General features: G+C 43.8%; 1 long non-coding RNA gene across 1 annotated transcript in view; it reads right to left on the bottom strand.

Annotated features, from left to right (window-relative positions):
* Positions 1 to 833: 833 nt before the first annotated feature.
* Positions 834 to 13,667, bottom strand: part of LOC311432827 — a 37,292-nt gene continuing 24,458 nt past the window's right edge. The window contains exon 2 of the long non-coding RNA XR_014690365.1: positions 834 to 1,798. This is a non-coding gene — a long non-coding RNA (uncharacterized lncRNA). The remainder of the gene's footprint in view (positions 1,799 to 13,667) is intronic.

Genomic DNA, 13,667 nt, shown 5'->3' with positions numbered 1-13,667 from the left:
AAGCGTGAGCCAGAACACACGCCTGGGAGCGGAGCAGGGAGCTGAGGAGTGGCACCGAGCAAGAGCCATGGGTGTCTGTGCTTGGGCAAGAGGTGCTGCACTGGCTCTTCCAGTGCCATCCACCTTTTAACATGTTAATGGCCCTGGAAATGGCAATTCTGGGGTAAATCCCGAGATGTGAATTTGCCCTAGTTACGGTGTTAGGGCATGAGGAAAAGCCACAGGAGGAGCAGTGGGGCAGACTTCTGAAAACCCACCTTTTGGGTTCACCTTCCCACGTGCATGCAAAATATTGTGAGACACTGTAGGCTTTGACACTCTTGGCTTCATGCATTTGGTGACCTTAAGAGAGGCTGCGGTGAGGTGTCGGCCACGTGGCTGCTTCGCTGGCTTCTCTGTGTAGGCCCGCTCCTTCGCTGAACAATTTTAACTTGAACACAGCCAAACAGATATTGCATTGTTCTCACATTTTGTAAAATAAATTCATTGCCAGCCTGAGACCTTGTGCGCCAAGTTTCAGATGAGAGTGCATTTTATGGCTGCGTTATAAACCCCTGAAAGAAGAGGTTTATAATGGAAATGCTGACACAGCCAGAACTATAACCGAGTGAACGATATTGCCATGATATCTTATTTACCTCCAGCAAGGAGCATATCAGGAAAACTAAATAATGTATTCCTGTTGTTCCAGATCATTTCATCAGTAAAACTTATCTCTGATTTTATTTGGTAGGCTGCAACTACAACGTTCGTGCATTGACTAAGGAAGAGCACCAATAGTCTGTATCATCCTGTGCGTCGTAAGAGTTACGAATTCACACATGATAAAGTGCTCCCTTATATACTTAAAATTTATTAAACACTTGTTTAATAGAAAAGGACAATTCAGGAAGAACAGAAAAGCAGAACACATTAAAAGCAAAACTGCAGCAGCAGCTTATTACAGCCATTACAGAAGGGACGTATAGGTGCCTGCTGTATGTGATTGAGTACCCAAATATTAGCTGGGACTGTTTCTTTTTCAGATTTGAATAATTTACAGCAGAAACCCCAGAAGTACTCTGCTGTGGCATGACATCTGCTTAATTGAAGAGGAGAGCATTGCATTGAGCTAGCAAGTTAGAGACAGGACGACATTCACGCATAGGTAATATGCACAAAGCAGTCTGGAAAGGGTGGCTGCTGCCTGCCAGTCTCCGCCAGTATCTACACATACAACACGGGTGTTGTGGATGTAACTGGTGCAGGATTTGCTTGGCCAAGTTAGCTCTAGGTTGCTCCTGTACAAGAACCAGCACCTGTGCTTTGGCATTTCTCTACTGTCTTCTTTCTGATGTCCATCACTGGGTTTGGAAATCGGGCTTTGGCAAGCTGCAGTACAAAATAAACCTGCTAATTCTGAGAAGTGGATTTTCAGGCACAGCTGTCACGTTTGGCCTTGTAGGGCAGACAAATAAGCCTACCCATGCAATGTGTAATGTTTTCTTTTGTCCTTTATAAAACTGAAATGACTGAAATAATATTACAGGAGAAGATTTTGATATCCTCGTTCCAATGTGCCTTGGCAGTCCCCGCACCGTGAATAGTTTCTGCAGCTCCAGTGGAATGCCTCTTGGATGGATGTTGCCTTTACGGTGAATTCAGCCGGTCTTCTGCTGCTGCAGGAATTCAGGGGCACACTGCTACACATTACAGAGGGAAAATTACACAGATACGTCCAATGACAAGTGTATATTGTTGGCATTGTATCCAAGAAAAACTATTGCATCCATTAAAGAATGTGTCTTTTTGGCACTTGCTGGAAAAAAAAAAAAAAAAAAAAAAAAAAAAAAAAAAAGAACAGTCAGGACTTTGTGGTCTGGTCTCTTTGTAAATCTTTACATGATGAGACAGAGCAACAGTTTCTGAGCAGTTCTGCAGCACTTCCCTGTATCAGTCCCCTTCCCTGCTCCCCTTGCCAACAATTCTGTACAGCTTGCTGAGCGTTTGCTCGAGCTCAACATTTACTGATAAATGCTGTACTTTTCCTCTTTGGCCTCTTTTTGCTTAGGGACAGGAATCAAACAATCAAACTGGAAAAGTCAAACTTATTTTCCTTTTAGTAACTTGTTTATTTCTCCACCTACAAAGCAAATGCATTCTTTGCTCTGCAATTTAATGTCTGCCTCTTTTTCCGCCAAGGTTGATTTGGTATTTCCTTTACAAACCTCAATTGTTGGCATTAAGAACTTGGCCACTTCAGCTCGACGGGACTAAAACTTGGCAAACAAATTGTCAGCTAGCAGTTAACTTGTTTTACTAAAATGTCTTTCTTTTTATCAGTAATCCATGACCAGTCTTTATCTCTGTAGTCCCCACCACACTTCTAGGTCCCCTGAAGGTGAATCACTGGAAGTGATTGGCTTGGAAATGCTTCTGACTGCCCTCACAAACATTAAAGGAGAGACTGCAAGACTCCAGCTCCACACCAAAACGCAGTCACCATTCTGTCTTGCAGGCAGCCTTTCTCACACTTCTCCATGTCAAGGAAAAGTGTCTCAGAAGAAGCTACAAGGAAGGGTCCTCAACAAAGCAGGAAGGGCAGAGAGGCAAGAAGGCACAGAGTAAGTCTCAGTGCAAAGTCTGGCCTTGGTAATCCTGCACAGAGCTGGAGCTGCAGGGGAGCATCTTGTAGGAGGAGACAGAGGTCAGAGGAGCAGTGAGGATGGGAGCAGAGGGGTGGCCATGGGAGACCAGAGTGGGAAGCCCATGCTGGATGGATACTCGCAGGGGGCAGCAGCTCAGTCCTTGGTGCTCTGGCATCAGAAGGGTCTTGGTCTTGCCCTGCTCAAGAAGGGAAGTTACTGGCCTGAACACTCCCTTATCCCAAAGCCCTGGGGCAGGTTGGTCCTTGTTAGAAAGGGGGAAATGCCATAAAGAACAGCTTCCATGTGTCCTTACAGGGTGCTGCACCAATGAACTGCTTAAAAATGGTGGAGTGGGGGAAGGGGGAGGGAAGAAGCCTGGTTTAACCCCTGGGGTGGGAGCTGGAGCAGCATTTAATTGGCAGCTCCTTCAAGCCCTCCAGCCAAGCCCTCCTTGCTGCTAATCAAGCCCTCCCAGAAGGATTATGCCTTTTATCTGCCTTTATCTGCTTCACGTTGCAGCAGTGGCAGCAGGTGCTCCACCGGGCTGGCTTAGCACCCCCTGCTCCAACTGGGAGCTAGAGCTGGGATTTCAGCAAACATCACCCAAAAACCTTGTGTGGCCTCACCACTGGTGATGGAGCCGAGCAAGGCAGGAACAGCAGCATCCAGCCCCTTGTTTGTTTGCTCAGGAGCAACAGCAGTATCCCAAAGAAGACCAAGTAACTGTAATGTAGAAATGTCATTTAATGGGATTTGAACCAGGCTCAAGAAGTAGAAACGATTTAAATATGATTCTTTTCCCTCGTATTTCTCTCTCCTGTGAAATAACAGGAAACGTGGCGCAGGAGTGTTAAATGAGAAGCGGCTGGGACAGAGCTCTTCCAGGGAAATGCTGGTTCCCACCAGGATTACATTTTGCATGTATGTGAGCCTGACTTTAGGCAACTGTGGGCAGACCTAAATGCGCAAGTAAAGCAGGATACACCACTCTCGCTGCTGCAGGAGAAGTTATGAGTCAGAAAGCAGAAAAGCAGACCAACTTCAACAAGCACACAGCCTGCCTCAAGCCCTTCAGCTCACAACACAGCCTGAAGCTGAGCGGGGAACACCAGCTCTGCTGAAAGCCTGCCTGAGAGGCTGGAAGGGGTGCAGGGGAGTTAACAGAGACCCCTCCTCAACACAGGCATGATGTACAGGCAAAGCTTAACTTCTAAAATTGGGAAGGTTCAAAATTATTGACCAAGAATATCCGATTTGAGATGACAAAGTTAAATTACGTCAATGTTTAAGCTTGGTGAACGTGTGTTTAGCTTTATTACACGTGACCACTGAATCCCTAATACACCAACTAAAGGACCACAGCAATTAAACTGCCCTGCTAATTTTACTGTAAGGACTATTTGGTTTAAGCTACCATCTAACAAGGACATTGAAAGCTCTAAAATGTCTGTGGAAAGAGAAACATCTCCGCTTATCTTTATCCTTAACCCATTTTGATAGTGACTACTCTGTGAAATAATATCCATAACTTATGGCTATCTGGTGAAATAGTTTTCTGATATCCAGGCCATCGCTGCACTTCTTTCAGGATGCAACTGCTTCCTTTTGAAAGCCAGATAAGCCATCACAAGAGATTTGTGCTCATCTTTCGTCAACCTCTCATGCAAAAATGACTTTGATATTAGGAAGATTTTTGCCTAACAAGCGTCTTATTATATAAGGATTTAGTACCAGGTTTTATCTCTGTATCTGAAGCTTTGGGGACCCTTGCTCCTTGGCTGAAGACACTAGCACGAAGGGGCCATTAATCAGGCTGAAATCATAATTCCTATTTTCCTGTAGAATGAATTCAAGGGAAAACACAACTTTGCCTTCCTGCAGCAAGTAGCACTGATACTACCCCTCAAAGATATAATTCATAGCTTCATGGAGAGTGTGCCCAAGCCCGCTGCAATGCTGGTGAGAGTCAGTCCTGACCTTCCCAGGCCACCAGGTGACATCCTGCTACATGGGTGTCCCAAGGCACTCACCCAGCCCTCCTCCTGAGTGGGCACATCATGGTGGCATCCCAGCAGCACGGGCAGCTCCCTTAAATATGGACAGTCCCTCTGCCAGCCAACCCTGCTGAGCTGAAGGGGAGGACAACCAAAGGGCATGGCCAAGGGCAGCACATTTGCCCAGAACCAGCTGGTAATTAAAATCTGATCCAAACAAAGAGAAAAAAAAATAAAAAAAAAAAATAAAAAGGAAAAATAAGGAAAAATAAATGAAGTGTTTGTCAGAGAACTGTGGTTAGAATAGGGTGGAGCTGTTCAAAGAGGCATAGTAAAAGACAATACTTTTTAGTTATGGAAAAGCAAGCACAAATCCCGTCCTCCCCACCTCTGACCGCCACCCCCACCTCGCTGAGGCTGTGCGGTCTGTGGGAGCTGGATTCACTGTGGAGGAACACAGAAATCAGAAAAAAGACTTCCCAACTCTGATCTCATAACCATGAGACCCCAGGAACTGTAGCAGAGACTACTGACTGCGGGCAAATTACTGACACAGGTAATTGCAGTTTTTAAGGAAGCCTCTTTTATAACTGCAAATTTTGGAGAGGAAGGAGATACCCAGAGGTCTGCGGTTTAAATTCTGGATAGCACCTCCATTTTTGGTGTTAGCAATGAGTCCTGGTCTGTGCGCAGCTAAGGCCACTTGGGTGCACCTTAAGTTCTCTCTGAGTGGCATGGGAAAAACTGTTCAAAGCTTTGTGTGCCAGGATGGATGACATTCTTTTTCTGAATCCAACTGCAGCGAATTCCCTTAGGATAGGTGGCATAGCATCTGACTCATCTGCTGGTAGGGAGTGCTGCTAAGTGACCACAAGTTAAATAAACTTAAATTCCTCAGTCATGACTGAGGGATAATGAGGAAAGTTCCCTCCTGCCCTGCAAGGAGCTCCTGCAGGTGTTGGACATCTGGAACTCCCTCAAGACCTACTCAGAACAGACTGAGTAGATTATTGTGTTTTTGGATAAAACACGAAATCCAGAGACCTTTAAGATGAACAAACACTATTTGTAAGTGCTAGCCCCAATCATTGTTCCTATGACAAATGCCTTTTCTTTAAGAGTTACAACAAAGTCTTTGGTTCTTCATGAAACACATGTAAGCTGAATAAGTTACCTGGTCAGGACAGTCCACATAAAACAGCCAAATAAATTCTCAGGCATGTTAGTCATTTATTTTATCATATGTCAGGAAAACAGAACATATAAAGCCACATAATTCTGTAAAGATAACTTATGCTGAAATCTAGCAAGGCATGTTATTTTTAGTAGTTGCAGATCATAAGTGGACATTTTACAGAGAAACCTACAAAAGTTAGTTGTGCTTTCTGGTAGTAATTACCTCCCACAAATATGACTCACTTCTGCAGCTTGAATGCAACGGTTTAGTGTCCCAAAATCAACAGTTTTATAAATAAATCTCTGAATCACAGACTGAATGCCTGAAGTGTTTAAATATTTCTTACTGCTCTGGGAAGTAGTTTTCATTTAAGGCTGTAACTTCACAACGAATTCCCAGCAAGCAGTACTGATACTAAAAGGGAATAAACACAGATCGAGCAGGTAGGCTGCAGCGAGATCTATTTGAGGCTAGCAGGAGCCACGTTTTCCCAGTTTTGTCACTTCTGTTAACATCAGCCGGGACTGCCTGGTCAGATGTGGAGGGGACGCAGGAGGAATTCATTTTGCAGCTTCTCTCAGCATCCCCCTCGCAGCAAGTGCATTCAGAGCTGCGGGGCGGCTTGCCAAGGGGACCTGGGGGCAGCTCAAAAGAGGAGCCCTTTCTTTAGCCCACCAAGTCGCCACTTTGGCTAGTTAAATTTCACAGTTTGGCTAGTTAACTTTCACGAGGTGCACTGAGGGCTCCTCGCCCGCTGGAGCACAGGAGGCCACGCTGGCCCCTGAGGCGACCCACAGCTCTCCCGCCTATGGCTGCGGCCTGCCCCGGGGAGCCTCGGAGCCCGGCGGGGCACAGCGGGATGGCGGCCGGCCCCCTGCCCGCCCCGAGCCCCTGAGGGCCGCCTCTGGTCGCCCTCGGGGCTCGCTGCCCGCCCGGCTCAAGTCGCCGACACCCGGGGCTTCAGGAGCCGGGGGGCCCCGGCCCGAGGCCTGCCGCTGGGGGGGCCGCAGCGCTGCGGCCATGCTGGCAGACGGGCCCGGGGGTAGCGCTGTGCGGCGCACGGGAGGGGGGGGGCATGAAATAAAATAAAATAAAAAGAGTAATCTTACCTGTAGAGCTCTACCCAAAGGGAAAGGAGCTCTCCCAGGAAAAAAAGCATGATTTGTTTTGTTGATGTTTTTGCGGGGATTCTTGTGGTTTAGCTGCATACTGCACTCGGGTGTTCCCCAGTCAGAAAAAATAAAAATCACTCCTGTTGCTGAGACTGCTACATCACACAGCTTTCTTGCAGTGATGTGACCTAAATAATACTAATCTGATCGGCTATAGAAGCAGAAATAATTATACATGTTAACATTTAAAAAAAGTCGTGATTTACACGGTTATGTTTGCAAAAACACCCAGAAGACAAGAAGTGCGGATACGCTGTTGGAACTTGGAGAACTTCTGTCTTCATCTAATAACAAACTGTCAGCTGAAGTCATCGCTGGTGAAAAGTTATACACTGCAAGTGACAGCGCAGAACGTGCAGGCTTTTTTATTTATAATTAATTAGAGGAAAAAAATGAAAGAGAAAAGGGAAAAGGCAAGAGAACAGAAGGCTAAAGAAATAGGAGCTTAAAAAAAAAAAAAAAAAAAAAAAAAAAAAAAAAAAGGAAAAAGAACAGGGACATTTCTGATGTCATCCTCCAGCAATTAATCACGGATTACTAAAAAGTTCAAGCACAGAACCTGCAGCCTTATCTTGGTTTCTAAGTCTCAGTGCGATCTACAAAACAGCCCACTTAGGAGAAAATGCATTCACCTCCTGGCTGACTCATCCCCAGACATTTGCCTTCCTCCTTTATTTATATTTCAGCTACTATACATTTCAGCTACTGTGAATCCTCTACTGCTTCGCAAAAAACACCTTTGCAGGACTCGTGTATCACTTATTTCTGCTGCATGATGAGAGGGAGACCTGCTGGCCTGGCCCCCTAAAATAACAAATCCTCCACCTGTGATTTATTTATTTATTTATTTATTTTTTCCTTGGGAACAGGAACAGGATGGGGAAATTATATTCTCTAAGCTTACTTCCAGAAATTGGAAAGTCTGGTAACTTAGTCAGGCTCGGAGTCATATCCATTTACATTTATTGCCTAGAGATAGATGCTCCTCTGTTATTATGCAGGCAAAGATTAGAACAAAGCACATCATTACAGGTATTAGGAAGCTCCATTCTGGATGACTATGCAGTGTATCATTTAATCAATTGCATGAAAAAAGTACGGTGATCCCCTATGAGCTGCAGACTGTGCATGCTGCCAGCTTCTGCAGCACTTGCTTGCCACAGCCTGTGAGCCCCTGTGCAGCGTGCAGGCATGTGCTATCTAAGATTATCTGAATTGATGCAGCCCTTGAGAAAAAAAAAAAAAAAAAAAAAAAAGTTTCATGTTTCTCTTAATTCGACTTAGAGTTTGACATTATTATTTTACATAATACAGCAGTGCCTAGAAGATATAAATGAGGATAAAGTGCCATCATCAGTATTGCGCATTTTTTTCAGAAGGAATCAGAAAGAGGGAGTGAAGTAATAAAAATGAGCTGGAACTTAAAAGTAGCAAGTGTGAGATTAGGAGCTTCAACCAACAGCAAAAATGAAGAGGAAACAACAGAGGAAGATGATTAACAGAAGCGTGCTGATTGATGGCAGGATTACCGTAGCCCACCAGAGAGCATGGTCCTGAAAACTGACAAACATGATCCTAAGTGCAGTGAGGTGTTGGCAGAGCAAAGCGGAAATAAAGGCCCTTGTACAGGACGGTGATGACACCTCACTTGAAATCTTCTAAACATCTGCGTTGCTCACAATCAGAAAAGACAAAATTAAATTTTCTTAATTGTTAAACTGGGATGCATGCAGAGGAAGGCTGCAAGGTTAAGCAGTTTATTTTGAGTGAGCTACCTCACAGGACTAAAAACCTGCTAAATAAAGCCAGATAAGATCGATGTCTTTATATTAGAGGGTAAACATTAGAAAAAGAGAAACGTTAGTGATGCTTGAGGTAAAAAACTGGCACAGACATAGAAATACTGTAACAATTAAATATGTTTGCGGAATTAAATGGGTCTGGAAACGCAGGCTGAATTTTCTGCACACCTTAAAGCTGTGCAGGCACTCCAGCCTAGGAAGAGCCAAGTCAGAGATCTCTGAAGCTGCCCGTTCAGTCACTGCAGTGCTGGCTGGGTCTTGAGACCAAGTGCATGGCAAAAAGGGTGGGCAGAAGCCGCGTACCTGCTGTGCCCCAGCCACCCAGCAGCTCACCTCTTCGACCTGTCTTCTAGTCTTACAGTGCATCTGAAGCCATGGGGGTACTTCCTTAGCCTACAAATGCCCCCTATTTACTGCCGAGTCCCTCTTTAAGTGGGTTGAAGCAGGCTTTTCATATGTAACCCTGCGAAAGACTATGTACCCTCTCTTGTATAATGAGTCTAAGAGGTGGAGGCAAAGGGTGCATAATATACAAGCACCCCAAGCCTTAGCCCATTAGGGAGCAGAGGAAGCTCAGCTTCAGCCTTCTCTGCTGCTCTTGCAGATTCCTGTTGCTCTCCCATCGCCTCCAAGAACAAACGAGTTGCTAAAGGTCAAGTTTCTCATTGGGGACTGCGAGTTCCCGCACAGGTTGTGCCCCAGGCAGAACCGCGGCAGAGCACCCTGTGTCCTCACCCGCTCTCACCTCCCTGCAAAGAGGCCAGATGTAATTGGGTTCCTATTTTTGCTCTTGCTACAGAATGCCTGAAAAGGAAGAAAATTTTAATTGTGGAGAAAACGGATTTGGAAGAGAAGAAATACGCCCTGAGTCTACTGAGCTTGGTGACTATAGTGGTATGCTGCATATACATTTTTAGACACATAATGGAGATGCTCCAAATCTTCCTCCTGGTGTATGTGCCTCCCCACTGCTCTGTATAGACGCTGATCTCCTAAACCCTTCGGCTTGGAATCCCAACCATGAAGTGCTGCAAGCAGGGAGCGTGCTGTCCCCAGTGCTGGCTGCCACCGAGGCGGGGGCAGAGACCTACCAGAGGGAGGCACGGGGCAGGCGGGCGCAGGGACAGGGGGATCCCAAGCAGAGAAGAAAATGGAGTCTGATTAATGCATCCACAACAAAAAAATGGACAGGGATCGTCCTTTGTTTCTTTATTTGTGACTTTGCAATGTGGCTTTGATTACAGCTCTTGAACTCAGCAGATTTCCTCCCTGCGCACAGTGGAAAACATTGATGTCCTATTTACAAAGAATTTCTGGGAAGCCTGATGCACATACGTATCAACAACTACTTGCTTGGATGGTTTTTATTTAATAGCGTTTTGAAAAGCATATGGAGAAAATTTCTACTGTGGTGCATTTCACTTCGAAATGTGTTGTGCCTGGAGGAACAAGCTTTTAGGAGTTACAGCGCTTTTGTATCTGTGTGAAGTGTGCTGATGTAGGGACGTGTATTTGGGCTCTCCTTTTATTGTAATCTCCGGGGCCTGTGGCTGGATTGTACCTTGCTGGAGATTTCGGTTTTTATGCAGGCAAGGCTTGGTAGAAGTTTGGTTTGCTAGAAATTTTTGCTCACGGCTTTGAGTTTTATAACATTGTTTATGACATTTGCTCTTTGGAACAATATCTGCTATATGTTCATTTTTCTCTTACTCCAAGCCCCAGCAATCACCCTGGAATTGTATTACATAACAGACCACATCTGGCCTTGAAAAGGACAGTTCAAACTGTCCGTATCTGGGTCACGATCATTATTTTAATGTAGGTGCAGTGAGGGGATTTGAAGATAGGTAATGTCTCTACATTTTGAAAATGTCCTTTTATGGTATTCGTTTTAACTAACCGTTATTTATTTCTACATCACAGTAGAAGCCTTTCAGAGCTGACACATAGGAGCAATAGAGAGTATAAGCAAGACGTGTCTAGAATCTGTAAGGACCCAATATATCCTGCATGAGTAGGGATTATAGCCCTCGGACCCCACAGCCTGTGGCTACACTTGAATTTCTGATGATTCGCTCCTTTGCAAATAGTTTCTGAATTTGCTAGCATGCTCAAAGACACGAAAAGCAGGGCACTGTTATTTGGACATTTTTAATTTCAAAATAACCCAGTATCTGATGCAATTCACTTTAAATAGTACATCCTCAAATTATTCTTTTTAAAGCTTCCTTAAAAAATCATACGGGACTTTTCTGTTTCCCTATTGAAATTTACAGTGGTCTTTTCAGCAAGGAAGAAACTAATCACGGTGCCAAATCTCAATGTCTTTACACGGACAGTTAACCAAAATAAAGTTAAATATACATGTTAAGTCCTTGCAGGAATCAGACTTAACTAACCATAAAAGAGAAGTTATAAAAACTGCCTATGCTGCCCAAGGCTGAAAGCAAACCAGAGAAGTGTGACTAGTTAGTAACTTATCTCAATTTCATTCAGTTACAAGTACATAAAGTACAGATTTCTCAGACAACACTGCGATTTTCAGGTGGGAGGCAATCCCTCCTGATCATTCCTAACATAAGATCTTACAAGTTACTTAACAGTGCAGCATGCATCATTTGTAACTGAAGTGTTTCTCTTCTTTCTCTTTCAGTGAAACTCACACTCAAAATCTTTGAGGGCTTAAAAAGAGTCATTTGGCCTGGTTAGAAAGCTTCGTTGCCCAATGCAGACTGAAAACTAAAGTGCCCTCACGACACAGCAGGTAAATATGCAGGACAAATGCATACTCACTACATGTAAGGCAGCATATCTGGGAAACGAGGGGGAACTGAAAGAGAAAAGACTGGGAAGTAGGCAGAAGAGGAAAGGAGACAAGAATAAGCACTAACAACCTGAGTCAACATTAACAAGAAAAGGCTCCCTGAAGGGAAGAGGTCCCTTTCTCATGACTTCTCTGTTTATTGATTCAAATGGAAGAAGATAGATACCACATTGTGAACCTGTTTTCTAATTAGAAAACAAGCTAAAAGATATCATTAAAACATCTGATTTTAAGAGTGCATGAAAAGCAAGCTGTTTTGACTATGACCTGTTTAGTCTGCTTTGAGCTTTTTAGAAGCTCAGTATCAGAGGTTGTGGAACAGATGGAAGAAATAATGCCAGCACATTTTTTTCCCGTTAACCCAAATAACAGGACATGCAGTAGGTAGATAACACAGGAGTGGTAGACAAAAACCTTCATTTAGCTTCTAGAATTTATAAGCACCATAGCCTCTGTGATTTTTAGTTACCAAAGATGAGTATTATATGTTTAGTCTGCAAACAAACAAAAATTTGCAGAAATGTGTTAAACCTTGCACATCAAAAAAGTCCTACTTCATATTTTTTATTCATCTTTATCTTATACAGGAGGGATGATTTCAGCATATTGCAAATCAGTCGAATACGCACTGTCATCAACTTTAACATAGGCTTCAAAAAGGTTTTGAAGTTCTGCGGCATCCCTGGCCATGCTCACAGCTTGCAGCCATCACGACCAAGAGGTATAACATGCTCCCACCGAGCTCTTTAGGTCCAAGGAGGCCACAAGGACATGGTTTTGCCCCGATCCAGAAAGGTTGTCACTTGTTCTGAAAAAAATAATAAGGCTGTTATTTAAACAGACACAACATAGGATCTACACCTTTTTTATCAGAAGATTTTAGGGGATTTTTAGTGTGGTAGAGCTGTGAGGAAGCCCCAGAGCCAGAGCCTTTGGCTGCAGCACATCAGCAACAGCCCTGTCTGGTAGCGACAGGCTAGGTATTAAAAGCAGAGTTGGTGGAGAATGCAGCTAAGACATAGAGACATGTGCAGGTAATGATTGATCTCCACTGACCGAGATCCAAAAATACCATCATCTTTACACATCCCAGATATTTTTATTGACATGGTTAAAAATGCCCGTACCCAAAGAGCACTGGGTAATGCCTTCCAGAAAAGCACCTAGGAAGAAGTCGGTGAGTCAGAAGGTCAGATTTTTGTTTTTACAGTGATGTTAAAGACCAGGTTCATTTATAAGAGAGAGAAGTCTACACCTCTGAAATCTTGTCTATATTAGGGAATTTTACTCGTAAAACAGGGAAGCAAAATAACTTTACACATTCCACCAGCTAAGCCCCACTAAAGTTAAAATTGCTGGGAGGTTAAATATGCACATATTTCTGCTGCCTTTCAGCATTTTGCTGGTGGATCAATCAAATGTTCCTCAGGCTAATTCTGTCCCTGCTTTGGAGCATGCTCAGAGTAGGTGGCTTTTTTTTTTTTTTTTACATATCCATGTACTTAAATTGAACAAATTTTTACTGCCAACGTATCAGCTGAGTTTTTCTACAGAAAGAAGAAAAACCATGCCAATGGGTGTGTGGCTTCTTTGCCAAATTTTAAGCAAGGAGTTCTGAGCTTCTCTATATGGGCAAAAAGTTGTCTTTTTGCTTAGTTGCTTAATAGATATTGATGAAAAAAATGCCTAACTTCTTACTCTTTTTCTACTGCACCTCTTAAAACAAACAAACAAACAAACAAAACAAAAAAACAAACAAACAAACAAAATAAACACTCGGATTGCAAGAGATATCCAGAAAAGGAAAATTCTGCCTAAACAGTTAAAATTTCAAACAACCACCAGCTGAAATTATAGCCAAGTAAAAGCTGCCTCTTATAATGGAAATGTCAGACATCCTTAATTATAGGTCACCACCAGTTCTGCCTACAACAGAGTACGTTTATTTTCATCCATAGAAATGAATGGAGTTTAGGGGGAAAAAAGAAACCCCACCTCTTAAATCCAAAATCCAGGCTGCTCCTTCACTGCCGCTCTGCTTTGGGCCAGCCGAGCAGTTACAGAATTCCCA

Source organism: Aythya ferina (genome assembly GCF_964211825.1).
Source record: "Aythya ferina genome assembly, chromosome: 2".
Classification (NCBI taxonomy): Eukaryota; Metazoa; Chordata; class Aves; order Anseriformes; family Anatidae; genus Aythya; species Aythya ferina.
This window is presented reverse-complemented; position numbering and strand designations above follow the sequence as displayed.